Consider the following 18,144-nt stretch of genomic DNA (forward strand, 5'->3'; position numbering starts at 1 on the left):
AAGCATATATTCAAACAAATGTTGGCTTTGGGTTGTGGACTATGCAATGTTCTGAGGTTCTGCTAAATTGGAAATCACAGAATTTTTCTAAGTCTAATTACAGTATAGAAGATTCTGGTTTTATGCCGTGCATTTTGTATAGGAAAAGACAAACTGCTACAAAGACCTCTTTGATATGAAGTTAACAGTAAAACCAAACTCATTTTAAAAGAACTGAAATTGGAATTCATAAACTCAGTAGAAGTTGTAACTACCCAGACAGTGAAATTCTGATCCTACGATGATGCCACGTTTCAAATCCTTATGAAAATAAAAGCAACCCGACAAAAATTATTGAGGAAAAAACTCCAGCATGAGTTTAATTTTATCCAACTTTATTGGCAGCTTATTTTGAACTAATGTGCAATAAAGTTGCCAAAGCAGAACAGTTGAAAGAAATGAGAAAAAACATTTTTTGTTGTTTTCTTGCAGTATTTGTTTTAATAAAGACTATGAAGCAGTAAATACTTGAATAAATAATTTGAGTTTCGGCACCATCATGCTTGGTGAGAGGCCTTCAGGACTTATCAGTGGTGCTGGGGTGAGCCAGTTCCCCAAGAGGCCGGGGGGAGCCTTCCAGGGACCTCCATCCCCAGGGCTGTTCTCCCTTGCCATCCCAGGGGGACAGACAGGGTCCCCTGGGTAAGCCCTTCTGTGGTAGCATCAACCAAGCTTGCCTGGGAGCAAGACAAGTGCCCACTCCTGAGAAAGAGCCTTTCACATGAATGTTTCTGGAACGAGGGCTTATAAGTTTGAGGGTTCCAGCAGATTATAAACAGTGTCGGCTTCATGCCCTCATTTTGTGCCAGAGACTCAACATTGCCTATTTTAGAGATCATGTGTTTACGCCTACAAAACAAACCTCGGCATGTGTGTACATTTGTCCAGAAGCCACACCTAGTGACTCCTGGGGTGGGTGAGCACCTCTCCTCCCACTGTCACAAGTTCTATTTCCAACCCTTAAGGAGCTCCTCAGTCCTACTGCAGTTCCCACTCACACAGGCTTGGCTTGGGAGGTCTTAACCCTGGGGAGACCCCGTGTCCCTGGAGAGACAAAGTGAAGGAGGTGATGGCTGCAGTAGGTCCACCAACTGGAAGTCGCCGGAGAACCCGAGGGCCGGTGTGTGTGCGCGCGCGTGTGTGTGTGTGTGTGTGTGTGTGTGTGTTATCATGGAGAAGACTCATAATTTCCGGTAGATTTTTGAGGGAGTTCCAATCTTATTTGTAGCAGAGAAATGGATAAACTTGTCAACAGACCTTTGGAGGTAAAATTAGAAGATTTTAACCTGTTATGGCTATGGTTTGAATGTGTTCCCCCAAAGACTCCTGCATCGGAAGCCTCGTCCCCAATATGGTGATGCTGAGAAGTGGTGCGATCTTTAGGAGATGCCTAGGAGGAGTCTTTGGGTCCTGGGGGAGCTGCCCTTGGAAGACATTAAGGTGCTTCTCTTGTACCCCGGGGTCTCAAGAAAGGGAGTTGTTAGAAGAGCCATCCTGACCCTTGAATTCTCCCTGGCTTCCTTTTCGGGCATGTGATCTCTCTCTTGCTTTCCTGTGCCCCTGTTGCTGGCCGTGAGAGTCTCATCAGAGCCAAACTGATGCTCATACCATGCCCTTGAATTTCCAGGACTGTGAGCTAATTAAACCCCTTTCTTTATAAAGTTAGCTCGCCTTGGGTATTTCTTGGAGAGACTGGAGACTGCTTCGGGACAAAGGTACAAACTTCTGCCCCTCCGAAAGTCTCAGGCACAGAATGAGGGGCTGGATGGAGGAAAGTGCAAAGAGGTTATGCTATACTAAGTGCCACTGTCTCGGCATTTTAAGGTAACAGGTAGAGAGGACACTTGTCGTATCTGTGGTCATGTGACCACAAGTGGAAAATGTTGGAGGAAATGAGTCAGGGTCTGGGCTGAGACTCAGAGGGAGCAGAAAGAGGGCAGGGTCCCTTTCACCCCATCCTGGGGTGCCTCCAATTAGGGCCACTGCCACAGCCCATCCTAGACTTCATGCTGAGACTCCACTCTCTTCCCTGCTTGGAGGCAACACTGGGCCTTGTACGTTGGGAATCGCCAGCTCTGCATTCCTATCCTGTCACCAGCTCTGGGCCTGGCCTGCCATGCCCCGGAAGCCCTTGCTTAGTCAGTCTTCACCTGGGCCAGGGTAGTGAGAAGGCTGGACTAGCTGTGGCCTCAGGCATTCAAGTTCTCCACAGCCAAAGGTTGTTTGAAAACCCCTGGATTCAATCACCCCATCACAGTCTCACAGTCAGGAGAGTCAAGTCCGGGGAGAGGAAGGGACTCCCAATTCAGATAGGAGTCAGTGGTAGACTGGGAAGGGATCCAGGCTTCTGACTCTTAGCCTTGTCACCTTGTCATCGCATTGAACTGCTTGTGTAGTTAAGTGATAGGAGCCAGTGTTCTTTGGAAGACACGGTGTAGATGGCCAGTTCTGTAACATTTCTCCTTCTTACTGGCTCACCTTTGTTTGTTGATATTTTTGTATTTTGAGACAGGGTCTCACTATGTAGCTCAGGCTGGCTGCAAACTCAGTGAGCAATCCAGGTTGGCCCTAAACTTGCAGTGATCCTCCTGCCTCAGCCTCCTAAGTTCTGGGATTAATGCCTAGCTTGGTTTACCTTTTAACATAACAATGACAGTAATAGAAGATGCTAATTATGGATTAGGCATTATTTACCTTTTTAATGAGTTAATTATTAATTATCTCAGTTGGTTTACAACTTTGTAGGGTAGGTACTACCATGACCTCCATTTTACAGATGAGCAAATGGGAGCTCAGAGAGGCTGTTAGGTACTTGGGGTCTAAACCAGGTAGCAGAGAGGAATTCAAGCTTGGCTGCTCAACCCAGAGCTGGTGTGCCCAGCCCTTCCCTCCCTGAGCATTTCAACACTGAGCCCCAACTCCAGGTTTCACATGGTTAAGCGTGTTCCTCTCTGACATAGCTGTGTCTCTGTTTTACATACACAGTTGGGGAATAAGTACTGCTTTTTACTTATAGCCATATCATATAAAATTTCCATTTGAAACAAACTCATTTAGGGGAATCTTTGAAATCAATGTCAAGAAAAGTCTTAACTGGTTAAGAAAAGTCTTAACTGGTTCATGGTACAGGTATAAGAAGATATGGCCACAGGAGAAGGTGGCGTGCAGGTGACAACCCGTCCCTGACCTAGTTAGGAAGGAAGAAGGAGGAACCTGTAGAGACTCCATGCTGAGGCAGCTCAGGTGGTTCTGGTCTTCATTGTGGGTGTTGCCCTCTAATGGTGTCTTGTGGCAGTTGTTGAAGAGAGTCTTGGGTGTTTATTTCTCCCGATGTATGTCTAAGACAGCTGCTCTTTATACACCAATGGGAGCCACACAACAGGAAGTCTCTGGTTGTCCTTGATATCATGTCTGGGGTCTAGGTTGGCCTGCCTGAAAGGGGACTGTCCTGTAGCTTGGAATCAGCGACAGGGCTGGAAGCTGAGAAAAAGAGTAGGTGGTGAATCTGGGCTGAAGACCGTCAGTGTGGGAAGGGTAGACAGTCCTATTCCAGTGCCTAGCTACTCGTGCTGGGCTGCCCAGGGCTGACCACATGTTGCTGTCTGTATTATCACCTCCATACGACCCTAGTGATTACCAGGCTTCCCTTACATGTCCCTCCATGCCACTATGAGTCTGTTTTAGAATGGCAAAGTCAGTCGCTACAAGAAGGCTCCAGTCCAAATGATTCTCAAACTAGTCTCTGCGGGACCCAGAGGTTTCCAAGGAGAGCCCTTGGGAGCCAAGAGAAGGTTAGAACTGAGGTTCTGTTATTATAAAATGCTGAAAACCCCACAAATCTAGACCCAATTCTTGAGTTTGCAAATAGAAAAGCAAATTTCTCAGAAGAGCAAAGAATCACAATTGACTCTATCCAGTGATTTTAAATAAAGAAGTTTTTATTTACACATATCAGTGGAAGTTTGGTAGGAGAAATAAACACTGGAGTGGAGATACGATGGTTCCTGTGGGGTGGTACCTTGCTCTGGAGTTCATGTTCACTTGGAACCAAGGTCTTCACCAGTAGAGGACCCAGAGCCCATAGGACAGAAATGCCCAGCAACAACCAAGATGGCGGCTGACAGTTGAGGGGTGACAGAATGCTAGATCTTGAGCTGAGCGTGCTCAGATGTACAGTATCATCTACATTTCAGAGGTGAGCACAAGGAAATGATCATGTGACTAGGCAATCAGCACTGGAGCTTTCTGGGCTGTGATTAGGATCTGTGTTCTTCACTGCCATGGCTGCCCAGGAAATGCCCCTCAGTGTCTAGCAGGATGTCACTCTGGCATTACGTGCCAGCCATTCCATCGTGAGAACATTCTGCCTGAGTTCTCTCCTTCTGAAGGGTCAGACAGGGGAGAGGAATACTTCTGTCTTCCTTTTTTTTTTCCCATTAATTTTATTGGTACATTTTAGGTATACAGTATCATGACATTCATCACTGGAAATTTGCACCTTTACATAATCTCTCTTGGTTGCTATTTTTTCACCATTCCCCTGCCCTACCTTCAACCCCTCCATCTCTTCCTATTTACAAAGACTTTGTTTCCATTTTTTTCCTTTTCTCATATTTTTTCCTTTCCCCTACCCCCCCCACTTCCCCTACTCCTTTAGACCTTTCCTTCCTATTTCATATTATCAGTTATACATTTTGATTCTTATTTACACTTTTAGTTTTTCACACTAGAGAAACTATTCAGTATTTACACATGTGTGTCCTATTTATTTCACTTAAGAGTATGGCCTCAATATGCATCCATTTAGCTATAAGTGTCTCTAGTTTCTCATTCTTTGTGGCTGAGTAGTATTCCATTTTATAAAAAAACCCCACATCTTCTTTATCCAGTCTCCAGTTGATGGGCACTTGGGCTGTTTCCAAGCTTTAGCTATTACGAACTGTGCTGCTATAAACATAGGTGCACATATATTGCTGTGGTGTGATGGTTTTAAAACCTTTGTCTTCCTTCTGACCATGTGAGGGTTTGTATAGAATCCACTGGCTGAAGCTGAGGACAGGAACCAAATTCCTCAACAGTAACAAGAGCAGGGACCTTCCTGACGGCATCTTCTCACTTTTCATGTCAGCCGGCTAGGTGGCCACGTGAGAGGAGCTCATGTGTGCTTGTTGATTAGGGGCTCACTGATATTGTTTCATTCCTTCATAAGAGATTTTATTTGCATATTGTATTTGAGCATTTGCCAATTATTTCAAGCACTTATTACCATTTTTCTTTTGTGATATTGGGGATTGAACTCAGGGCCTTCTCACTGGTTTACATCCCCATTCCTTTTTAGTTTTTTTTTGTTTTTTGTTTTTAATTCTGAGACAGGTTATCACTAAATTGCTAAGTTGCCCAGGCTGGCTCCAATTTGAGGTCCTCCTACTTCAGCCTCCCAGAGTGTTGGGATTCTAGGTGTGCGTTCACCAAACCTGGTTCTTATTGCTTTCTTTTTTCCTTCAGTTTTCACTCTGTCTCTTCATCCATCCATTCATGTATGCTTTTAGGCTTTCATTCATTTATTCACATATTTTGTCACATATGTATTTGTTAACTCATTTATTGGCTCAGCAAATAAATCACTTGGAGATGAATTAAAGCCTCTAGAAGAATGTATAGTAGTCAAACCCATAGTAGACACTGGGAATTACTTGTCATTGGATGTATAGACACATGGAGTTGGACAAATAGCACAGGGACTCTGGGAGGAGCTTTTGGCCTATGAGAGATGCAAGCTGAACTCATCCACTATGACAGTGGGATGCAAGTGTCATTTGTGTCCTGAAGTCTTTGAGGACTCCTTCCAAGTCTTCCGACAGCTTTTTCCATGGTCAGGGAACTGGTGGATCTTCTTGGGTTCTCCCAACAGGTCTTCTTGTACCCTGGGACCTCTTTTAATTGCTGGAAGCTAGGAACTAGGAGAATCACCAAGGGGAAGCAAGCAATGGCCAAGTCCAGGGAGCAGATGGGTGGGAAGGAGACCACCAGGGTGGAGGAGGAGGAGCATCAGGGTAGTGGGAGGAGCATCAGGGTAGTGGGAGAGCATCAGGTTAGAGTGTCACATGAGGAGCCTGCATGGAAGGACAGTGGTGGGTATAGTGGGAATAAGAAAGCACTGAGAGCCGAACAGAATTCAAGATCCTTGCTCCTCCCACTGAAGAGTCTATCTGTTTTCTGTTTTTGAACTTCATATCATTGCTAGAAGTGGACAGGAGGAATACTACCCTCTGGTTCCGTTAGTTGAGACCTTGTATTTGAAAGCACAGCAATCATAAAACTCAATTTAAAGATTAGGATTTCTAGCAATAGTAATAATGCTGATTTCAAGCTAGGCCAAGAATGAGAATGTTGCCCACGTAGCTACAATATGATTGGGGAAGGGCCTTCTGCCACCACCAGATGAGTGAGGGACAGAAACATCACCTTTGTCAACCCCTGTGCTGGCATCGTGAAGAAAGGCTGCATGTTCTGAAGGCTGGAGTGTGGACTTCTTTGTAATTACCGGCATGCTCACACTCAACTCTCCTTGCTGCATGTGACTCCTAGTGCATCTGTGTGCCCTTCCTGCTTTGCAGCCTGTATTCAAGGAACTGACTGCAAGGATTCTCTGGATAAATAAAGTGTCAACTAGTGGCTTCCACACATGCAGTCTGGCATGGGCACCTGCTGGTTCCTGATGATGGTTTCAGCCTTTAGCATAGTATGAATGCTGTCTCGCTGTGGAATGAAGGTGGTGTGGGTGGCAAGCTGGAAACTATCATAGCCCTCCTTATCCTGTACTTACCTCTGGAGGTATTGTCTTCCTCCTAGGTAGTCACTCAGGAAGCCTCAGTCTAAGAAGCCAAGCTCAGGTGGCCTGTCTTACCTGTGCATCTGAGTCTCCCCACAACACTCACAGCCAATGGAAAGAGACCTGACTGTACTCCAGTTCCCTAGGTAACAGAAGTGTACACGCAGGGCTATAGGAAAAGGAAGAAACCACGGACACCTGGAGTTCCTTCTTGAGTCTATGCTCCCACCTCAGCCCCCAACCCTGCCCTCAACAGCCAACCATGTTTTTTGTCTATTACTCTATTTGATTTAAAATACAGAGCCATAAACACTCAGGGCAAAACCCAGCAGCATGGCCGGATGTAAAATTAATTTCTTTTCTGGTTTATTTGTGAAGGAGTCAACCATATAAATCACTTTAAGCCACTAAGACAGAAAGTAAAATCACATCTTCAAATGGAGAAGTATAGTGTGTCACCATTAAAATCTAAGTAGAATGTGTGATCCATTTGCGGTTTTAATGTGGGTATAGTTTTGTTAACCTTGCTTTAGATAGTGAGAGGCTCAGAAAGTTTTTGCCCCCGTCTCTCTCCATTTTAGTGCAAAGCATTGGGTGTTTATCTGCTCCAATCATGAGAAAGTCTGGTGTCTGCCGGACAGTATCCTTGTAGTGCCATTTTTCATGACTTTTTAATTAACAACCATTTTTGACCTAGGCTTGTTATAAAAGTGTTGCTGCTCTCTCCTGCTAAATTATGTCTAATGAACATATTTGCATGTTATCAGATATAGCAATATATCATTTCAAATTTCAGCGTTTAAGCCTGCATCACTCAAAACAGCTTTTGTGGATTAGTAAGCAGGTGAAATCAAAAATCTCATTTCATATCTGACATTAATAACTTTCAGGGGGAATGAGCATTGGCATTTATGTCTGGACCAGAATCGAGCCCAATGTCCTAGAAACACAAGGGCAGCAGACAAACCGACTCACCAGATAGGAAAATAAATCATGCATAATGCAGAATTTCTACCTTACATGTTAATTAATGTGTGCAATCAATTACTGATGTTACAATATGAGAAAGAAACTGGTGGGGAATGGGGTAATAAAAAATACCTATAGATTTATCTGCTTCTTTTTTCTATTTAAACAAATAGTCTTCAAGCCTGTGAATGCTGTGTTGAGACATGCTCTGAATAATAAGCATCATAAAATCTAATCAGATTTATAAGAGGAATTGATTGTTGTGGCAGGAGGAGAGGGTGGAAAATAAGCTGAAATTTAAGTGTTAATTTTTATGCTAATCCACAGTGGCTTCATATGAAGCAATTTTGTTCTGTGCCACAAATATAAAATTGTCCCTTGCAGAGAAATGTCAGCTTGCTAGACCTGAAAGCAGTAATTTATTAGGTATGTTTCTATTAGTATGTGTCACAGTTGTTAGCAGGCTATACACACAATGGTGCTTCATACTTATCCTCCAAGTCTCAGAATGTTTCAGCTCAGTGGCTGGAACGTGGGGCATTAATACATTATCATATGCGGGGTGGTCTGTGCCCTGTGGACAAAAGGCTATTTAATACAATTTAATGTCATTCTGAGAAGAAGTGGAAAAATAAAGACAGGGAATAAAATGGCATCTGTGTGTTTCACAGTGCACTCATGCACAAACCCTCAGTTTAAGAGGTATGACATTTCTGCCAAGAAAAAGAATAAAACTGGGGCATTTTTTTTATAACCTGTTCCCCACTGCAGTATTTTCCAAATGCTATTAAGTGATCGATTTACACGGCCACATGATGATGTCATCCATAAGAAGGGGAATGCAGATGACAGCAAAATACTAGTGACAGTGACCTTGTTTCAGAATCCTTGGAACCCTGTCAGCATTGCTTCCAGTATATGGTTTCAAAGAATGTACTTTTTGGACAATATCTAGTTACTGGGTAGTGAATTAATAGAGTTAAGGGTTCTGATGCAATTCACATATAGGTCAATTACATGCGCCAACATCTGCTCTATGACTATCATTTGCATATAGCATTCATATGTTAATGATGCCTCTTTTTACTCAAGTAATATATTTAAAAAACAAGATTTGCATATCAGTTTGGATCAGTATATTACAAGCAATTTATCATTTTCCCCTTCTTGTTATGATTTTAAGAACAATATCTTGAGTGATGGCTGCTATATTTGAGCACAGCTCTGGTTTATACAAGGAACCCCTCAGTGGGAAAGCTTGCATTCGAAAGCTGCTTAAAGCCTTATAAATCAATAATGACACAGATGGACTGGTGATAATCTATTTAGAATGCCTGATAGCAAATATTGTTGTACAGATGATTAGAGTGGTAACTGTTTTAGCAGAGAGCCTTCCCTCTCTCTGTAAATGGGAAGTTTGAACAACAACAAAAAAAAGTATTTGCACGTGGACTTGGTGTCAGGCAGTCTTCTTGCTGGGTCTGGATTGCAAAGGGGAAAACATGGGGAGAAGAACAAAGAGATTTCCCGCTCCTGCCAATATCATCATATCAATCCCTGTTTCTTTAACAAAACAGGACCTCTTAATGGAATTGTGTCTTCAGGTGTAAATAGCATTAAAAGCTGCTTCTCCTCTCCTCTTTGCCCTGATACAGCGCAAGGAGTGAGAAAATAAAGTGGAGGTTGTCAGAAGTGGCAGCTGCTTGGAATCCTGATAAATATAAGCTTTTATTGATCTGATGAAAATGAAAGATCCCAGTGCTAGGCAGTATTTAGCTTCTTGTCTACCGCACGTCACTGGTGGCCTTGCATTGGGATGGATTTCCATTCTCATACACCGGATTTGATTTCATCTTTAACCTTTTCCGTTGAATTTCCTTGACCTCTGCATATTGCTGTGATTTGGTGAATTTGTTACATTTCACTTTACATCGTTTCTTTCTCTATTTCCTTTTGTGATAGGGAGCTGGGACGCCCCTCTGGCAATCTGTCAGTGCCTGAACCAGCAGCCTCCTTCCTGGAGTATTTTCTCACCAGACTGACAGTCCTTAAGACAAGTATGCAGTTAAGCTGCTAAGGTAAGTCTTACAAGATTGGAACTCTTTGCCCTGGACATACTTCATTTGCTTCTGTTTTGTCTTATGGGCCTAACACAAATCCAAACCAAGCACCTCTCCCTGTGCTGGCCAAGGGCTTCTTCCCAGCCTCCTCCTGACCCAGTGGGATTCCCAAACCCACCCAGTGTGCCTTGGGTGAGTGGTGACCGGTGGGCCCTTTCCCACAGGGACTGACACTCCTTTGCGGTTTGGGTACATTTGGAGACTGTTAAGGAGGGCTGGAGGAGCAAAAGGATCATGCGGAAGTGTTATTTTCCCCCTCGTGGCTTAATTCCTTTCTGAAGTTTTCTTCTGGGATAAAGACGAGGCTTCAGTTCAAAATCCTGAGGTGCTGCTAACATATTCTAGTTCCAAGAAAATGCTGCTGTTATTTTGAGTAGTTTTGATACAACCAAATCAAAGTGAAGATTTGAAATAGCTTTTCTGAAAGCCCAAGCCGAAGTCATAAATTATTCTGCACCATGATTCTTTCTGATAGTAAAACCATACCTCTTTGCCTGACATTGCTGAAATGTGGAAAAGTGAAAGTTAAAAATAAAATGAAACATTTAAATCTTGGCTGTTGAGAACCTCAGATAGACATCAAGGCCAGTCGATAAAGGCTCCTATCAATTAGTCTTCCACAGTTATCATCCGATATTGGTTTATTAGCAATAGCACAGGTGCAGGGCTCTGGTGTGTAGAATGCGAAGGGCCAGGAAAAATGCAAAGAAATACCAGGAAATGAAAAGCAAGGGTCTGGGGGCTTCGAGGTATGCATGGAGCCGGGGGACAGACAGGGCTTGGTGGTGCCCCAGCCTGATGTGATCTGGCAGGAGAAAAATGACTGCTGCAAAAGGGTTGGACGTGTTCCCTGTTTTACCCCCTTTATTTGAGTTAGAAAGTGTTGATTTCACACTGCGGTGAGTGTTTTCCAGCAGCTTCTTGGTGGGTGTATTCCGCGTTACGAAAAAGGAGCAGCGAACACCAGCCGGTGTAGCTGCCACCAGCGGACAAGTGGGCCTCCCCTGGCACCAGCAACTTCCTGGAGTACTGGGGCTCCTCTCACGGTGGGGACAGCCCTGGCCCTCCAGGCTGAGCGGTTTGGCTAGGTCCCCCATCGGCATATCGCAGGCAGGAACAATTTTTGGTTCCATAGCTGTTTGATTGGGAAAACAAGCCTGCGGTTGCCAGTAAGGTTTAGAATTTGCCTGCCAGATAAGGGAATGTCTGTGAAGACTATTTTCCCTCTTGGGAGGCAAAACACAGATGGGGGAGTTAGGAGTCTTACAATATTTAGCTGCTACATTGATGGTAGGGATTCTGCTGTGTGGCTGCTCACAGCTTCTGAAGGCCCAGTTTAGCATCACTGCTGAGGGCCATAGGTGGTGGAGATGGGCTTTGGGCAGGGTGCGGAGGGAGCCAGCACACAAGCTTGTCCTAGAACATTCCGTGCCCTGTGCCTGTTGAGGTGCAGGAGGAGTTACTGTCAGGATATTGGCCGCTTGCCCTTGATCTCCATCCTTTGGGATGGGAAGGAAAGCGGAAGTGGACCACCTGACTGAATGCTGGTCCTGCTGGCTATGGGGCAGGAGGGGAGGAGTGCTCTGTGCCTCCACCGGGGTGAGACAGAACCCGGCTTTGTGGACTCTGCAGAACAGATAGTGGCTTCTGCCACCAAAGCCCACATTTCAGAGTTAATCACCTGTCATAGCTCTGGGTCTCCTAGAAGATAACTCTAGCATTCTGGGAGGCTGAGGCAGGAGGATTACAAGTTCAAGCCCAGCCTAGGCAATGTAGCAAGACCCCATCTCAACATGTGTGAAATAAAAAGGGCTGGGGATAGCTCAGTGTGAAGGCTGTGGGTTCAATCTCCGTTACTGCTAAAAAAAATTATACTAGTCCCCCAACGCCCCCAATGGGTGGATGCCTAAAACCTCAGATAGTACCAAATCCCGTATATACTATATATTCCCTACACATATGTCCTATGATATAGTTTAATCCATAGATTAGGCATGGTATGAAATGGAGAATAATTATTGTGAAATTGAACAATTACAACAATACTTGATAATAAAAGCTATGTGAACACAGTCTCTTTCTCTCTGGAAAGGGTCCAGACTAATGTTAATATTTTGGGACCATGGTCAGCTTTGGGTAACTTAAACAGCAGAAAGTGAACGCATAGCTGAGGAAACTGTATGCACTATTCTTCAAGGTCAGCCAGGGGGAGATGGGGAAATTTTCCCAGATGGAAAAATGGAGAGCTTGGAATAATTTTTGTGAATGGAAGTAGGATTGGAACTTTATATTCAAGAAAAAACTCTGTCCTCTGATGAGCAGGAAAAGGACAGGTCTTGGACTCAGGCAGAGAACACGGGGACACCTCCATCCCAGGGTGTTTCCACTCTGTGGTCCCAGAACACGGGTCCCTCAGGTTCTGGAATCGGGCACTTTTTCAGACGGCCTGGATCTGGGATCCATGAAGGGCTGGGTGGGAGCCGGGTGAGTGGACTCGCTTTGCCCCAGAGCCTTGTGTGGGTCTCGAGGTACTGCCGGGGCCTTTTGCCTCTGCTCCTATGCCCCATCCTTGCCCTCCCGATTCTGGGAAAAGGACTTTTGAAATCTTACATACACTGCTGTACAGATTCATCTTGGGGACAACCATGCTGTCACCTGGTAAGCTCCAATTGCATAGAAGAAAGCCACCGGCAGTTAACTCCATCTCTCATGCACCTCGCCTCATGAAGTGACTTCATGTCCCAACCCAAGGTGGTTTTCCAGAGAATTCCCTGAAAAGATGGGAGACAGAGCCTGGAGATGCGGCTGTGTGGCTATCCCTACCTTTATCCTTCGGAAAGACCCCTGTGTGGGTCATGATGTCCAGTGACACCCAGAGGGAGATGGCTCTCCGGGGCCACAGGGCCCTCCTTCCCTCTGACCGACACACAGGGACCCGCTGGGCTCTGAGCCCCTGCAGGGCCGTGAGCACCCTGCACTTGGGGACCAACCTGCTGTGGCTCTGGAAGACCCGCTTCTCGGACCGAGTGTGAGTCACAGCCTCCCGCGGCAGTAATTGCCTTCGTTAAATGCTGCAGTAGTGGTGCTCTGGGAGCACGGGGGAAGCAGAGGGAATGGCTGTAATTTCTGTGATAATGATGATAAGCCCTGCATATGTGTGTGGGGCTTTGTGTTGTCTTTGATCTGCACCAGGAGAACTTGAAACTCACTGAGGTAAGGATGCCCGTAATCCCCTTCACAACAGTGGCTAAGATGAATGTGGAAGGTGTCACAGCTCACGCTATCCCCAGGGGAAAACCCACATCAAGGATAATCTCAGCTCTCCAGGGCAGGCAGAGTGGATGGAGCTTGTACTTGTCCAAAGATCCCTTGGGATTCCCCCAATCAGCACAAGTTCCCTGACAAGGGGGTACTGTCACTTAGTCCCATTTTCCAGATGTGAGAAGTGAGGTCAGAGAAGTTAAGTACCCTGGCTGAGCTCACAAAGCTGGTAGATGGGAAGGCCAAGATTAGAGCACGGTTCTTCCTGATTTGGGGCTCCAGTCTCATAGCTATGATCATCACTGGGCACAGCACTGGACAAGATGGTCAGTGTGTCCGTCTGCAGGGTGCTTATATCCTGGGAGTTGAGGGTGGGAAGCAGTAAACAAGGCAACCAATGGCTGAGATGATGTGAGATAGTGAGAAATTCTGTGAAAACAGGAAAGCAGGAACATTGGTGGGGAAGAGGGAGTGTCAGTACTCGAGAGGAGGTAGATGGTACAGCATAGGAAGCTGGAAAGAGAGGGACAGGCTGGATGCTCAGGCATGATGTGGCAGGCCACAGTGAGAAGTTTCGGCTTCCTTTTCTTTTTTCTGTTTCGAGACAATGAGGATTGAACCCAGGGCCTCATGCGTGCTAAATGTGCTGTCACTAAGCTCTATCCTTAGTCCCTTCTTTTCTGCTTATGTTTTTTTAACCAGTGGGGGTGTCTGGAGAAGCCCACCTTTACAGAGGAGGAGATCCTTCTAGGCACCAGAATCTTAGTGGCTCCTGGCCGCTGGTTTGCTGGGGCCTTTATTTTCCCCTAGATGGAGTCCTGGTAGTTTGCAGGAGCAGGGAGGTGCCCGCAACACTGGGCGGCTGTCTTTGGAGCAGCAGTGCCCATGGCTCCTCTGCAGCTCAGTCCTCCTAGGCTACCCTGGATGTTGGTGCTTGGGTGGAGTTGCAGGTGGAAGGTCCCTGGGGCTCCCATTGATCAGGAAGCCTCCCTCTGGCTACATCCTAGGAAGAAGAGAGAGTGGCCCTCCAGGCAACAGATATCTCCCACTAGGTGCAGAGAAACTGAGTCACGATGGGTCATCTGATAACACAGAAGAGGAGTTAGAGAGTAAAGAGCCTTGGTGATGGACCCTTAGGCCTCTTTCTCTGGGGAAGTTCGAGTCCCAGTGCCAAGCAGAGATCCTGCTTTGGGAATTCTAGATCATTCATAGGCCCATAGAACCATAGGACTAGCAGAAACCTTGTGATTGAAGCCACCTTCATTTTATCGGTGAGATGATTGAGGCCCAGAGAGGGCAGGGGATTTGCCCAGGGTCACACAGCAAGTCATTGGCAGAGGCAGAACCCAGACAGGTTGGGGGCTACTCTTAGATGGAAAGAGGAACCACCTTGTATGTGGGTGGGAGGCTTGTGTCTTCATCTCACCAGCTCCCACCACACCTAGGAAATTTCCTGGAACCCTGAAAGTGGTTAGCAAGTTTGAGCCCAGGCTGGGCAACTTAGAGACTTAGCAAGCCCCTGTTTCAAACTAAAAAAAAACCAAACATGTGCGACACATGTAGCTCAGCATGATGGTCCTGGGTTCAATCACCAGGGTTGAAAAAAATAAGTCCGAAAAAAACTGCCTCTTTTTACTTTTCCCTACCTAATTCTGGCATCTAATTCAAGTTTGCAAAAACCTTGTTACAAACACAAGGATGTGTGTTATCTGGGTGTAGTGGGAACCTGCACTGGGCACTGGGCACGGTGGGAATGCTGGGGGCTGAGATCAATAAGAACTGGCTGCACCCCAGCTGCCTGTGGGACAGCCTGGGCCTGGGAGAACGCACAGTGCTAAGCCGGAAGTGCCACTTCCTGAACGTGCACGCGCTCGGGGAGGGGAGGGGCGGCCATGATGGCCCCGCGCTGGCCTCCGGGTGCCACCTTCCTCTCCGCCCCACCTATGCCTAGGTTAAGGGGGCGCCTACGCATGCCCACTGCAGGGTGGTGGATGGGTGTGGCTTGATTTCTGTGCCCAGGGACACGTGGTGGTCTGCTCTTCTGTGCATGTTGGTCCACTTGCTTTTCTCGCTTGTGATTGAGAAGGGGGAGCCTGACCAGCTATGGAGAGGACTGGCAGCTTCACCTGGGTTCCCACTGAACAGGGCTGGTCTGGGATAAGGCAGAAGGACAAAATGCTTTCTGTCCTGCGAGGCCACCTGGGCAGGAGAGGTGTATGGGCTGCCAGGGCCCATCCCTTCCTGGGCCCCCACTCTGCTCCTCCCGAAGAGCTTGAGGGTATGAGGGCCCTGAGGGCCAGAGAGGCACAGGGGGACCCAGCATCTCTGGGGACAAGGGAGGAGGGCAGGGAGGAGGGCAGGGTGGGCCCCCAGAGAGCTGTTGAGCATTTTCTCCGAGGCCAGGGTGCCTTCCACCAAAAGTGCTGTCCTCGTGCTGTGCTTGGGAAGGGGTGGATGCACTTCCTGGCCTACCAGGCCTGGCTTCCTGGAAGCCCCTGAGCGGCTCCACTCATTTCTGTGCACCCTCTCCATCCCGGCCACATGCAGTATGGAGTTTCTGCGTGTGTAATATTATTTGTTTTTATTTCTGTAATCCCTTTATTGTTTGCACAACTGCTGTCAGACTGTTGCCTGAAAGTATCACAGGATAATTGCAGAACGCCTGCATAAGTAATTTCTTATGAAATCGGGCCTTGTCTGCATATAAAATTGTTTTCCGTTGCTGCATACATGGACTTCATTACATCAGGGCTGTTTACCGGACGCGCACCTTCCCTACAGGCCAGGGAGGCGGGAGGCCCTGACACTTGGAAATAATGAAACACTATCATTATTCTTTTTTGGTCAGATGACATTTCTAGAAGGTGACAGTCAGTCCGATGCGGTCAGTAAGAGCCTAGCCTTGGGAGGAGGGGAGGCGGTCGCCCAGATGCAGCCAGTGGGTCTGGCTCTGCGGGCTGGCGTGGGGAAGGCCACTGCTAATCCCGCCTCGCACCGGGCATTTCTTCCGACCACATTTCTGCGATATTAATGGTGTGTGGTAGTGAAAGAAATGTGTTTTATTCTCGAGTCTAACCCTGCTGTTATCAAAGTAACTTCCAGCTTATTAGCGACAAAGGACTTTTCTCCTCTCTGCTGCCCTGTTCGCCAGGGCTTCCTGAATTAAACTGCTGTTTCCTGTCCTTTATATGCATGACCACATCTGGGTAGCCTGCTCACAGCCCCGCCGCTTAATAACAATCACCTTCCCTTTCAGTCTCTGTTGATTGTTTCTAATTCACTCTGACAGATAGTGCCTGACAACTTGCCGGCTTCTCCCTCCCTCCGTGACCTGAAGTTACTCACAGCACTTATATAGTCTGTCATTTTTAATATTTGATTTCATTTTAAGTTATGTGTTTTACTGAGAAGATGAAACCAAAAAAAAAAGAGGACTTGTAATGGAACATAAATTTAACCCTTCTCGCCATCCGGCACAGGCTGGAGCGCGGTCCTTCTGTGAGGGGGTGACTGCTTCTCCTTGCCCGTCATCCTGGGGCACCTGGTGCGGCTAGGTTTTCTTCTCTCTTCCATCTTTCCTTTCTTCTTCTTTCCCTTCTCCTCCTCTTCTTTTTCCTCTTCCTCTTCCTCCTTCTCCTCCTCCTCTTCCTCCTTCTTTCTTTGGCCTTCTTCCTTTCATTTCTAGAAACAAAGTCCTCATGATACATTTTTCCTCTTTAATGGCTGTTGATGAGTTTGCAGAGCTAATAGTGGCACTTTCTGTTGTGACCAAGTCATCACTGAAGACCTTCAGGCTTTCCTGCGGTGCAAGGGTGTACAAGGAGAGCTTGGTGATGTGTAAGTGACCAGGTGGCCAGTATCAATGAGGACGGAAGATGTATAAGGACCCTTCTTTTTGAAAATCTCTGTCTCTCTGTCTGTCTCTGTCTCTCTCTCTCTCTCTCACTGAGCTGCATCCCCATTCCTTTTTCAGTTTTTATTTTGAGATAATGTTTTGCTAAGTTGCTTGGACTGGGCTCAAATTTGTGATCATCTTGCCTCAGTCTCTGAGAGTCCTGGGATCACAGGCCTCTACTACCATGCCTAGCTTGGAAATGCTTTTCTTGGTGCCAGCTGATTTGCAGAGAAATGCCATGTATACTTGGGCGTGGCATAAGGCACTTGGAGCAGGGTCTTCCAAAGAGTGGGGTCCACGAAGGTGGTGGCGATGCGTCTTGCAGGTTCATTCCCTTGGAATGCCTTCCACTCATCTCAGCCTTGTAGGACAGGTGTCCTTACGGATGAGGCGGGTGTCCCACACCACTTCAGGATCCATTGTGCCGTGACTTTGCCTTTGTTTGCCATGAGACAAAGGCGCTTGTGTCCTTTCTGGCCCTTCAGGGAGAGCTGCAAGGCCATGTATTAGGTCAGCTTTGCAAATGGACACCACCAAATAACAAGAGGCCCACTAACCCTCGATGCCTCATCCCTGCCCCGGCCAGTCCCAGGCCACAGGCAGGTAACTTTCCCAGTGAGTCAGGGAGATAGGACCTGCTTCCAGACAGCTCACTGGGAGCCACATGGCTCAGGCCAGTCCTCTGGGAGGCCACTTTGCAGATACTGTACCTCCAAAAGGACTCATCCCTGTCCACAGTGGACTTCTCAGCTGCTTCCTCGAGGTTCTGCCTGACTTGGGTCCCTCCCAAGATGACTCCTCCTCTAACCTCTCTCCCTGGGTGCTGGGGACACACTGGAGAACTATCAGTGAAGTCTTTTTCATCATTTCTTTTCTTCCTCTGAAAGAGATGGATAAAGGCAAGGACAGGGATTTGGTCTCATGGTTTCACAGCTCTGCTTGCCTATTTTGAAATTGTTGTATCAGTTTTGAGACCTGCTAAAATGAAAGAGGAGGATCGTGCACGAAAGTGTACCAACTCTTGCTTT

At 46.7% G+C, this 18,144-nt stretch overlaps 1 protein-coding gene across 9 annotated transcripts in view; it reads left to right on the forward strand.

Annotated features, from left to right (window-relative positions):
• Positions 1-18,144, forward strand: part of Znf536 (zinc finger protein 536) — a 439,199-nt gene that overhangs the window by 108,733 nt on the left and 312,322 nt on the right. For all 9 annotated transcript variants that reach the window (XM_087191003.1, XM_087191007.1, XM_087191006.1 and 6 more), the window contains one exon: positions 9,803-9,918. The gene's annotated coding sequence lies outside the window, so the exon portion shown is untranslated. The remainder of the gene's footprint in view (positions 1-9,802; positions 9,919-18,144) is intronic.

Source organism: Heterocephalus glaber, unplaced genomic scaffold (assembly GCF_053883595.1).
Source record: "Heterocephalus glaber isolate CG9 unplaced genomic scaffold, H.glaber_assembly_v1.0 deba00001561, whole genome shotgun sequence".
Taxonomy (NCBI): Eukaryota; Metazoa; Chordata; class Mammalia; order Rodentia; family Bathyergidae; genus Heterocephalus; species Heterocephalus glaber.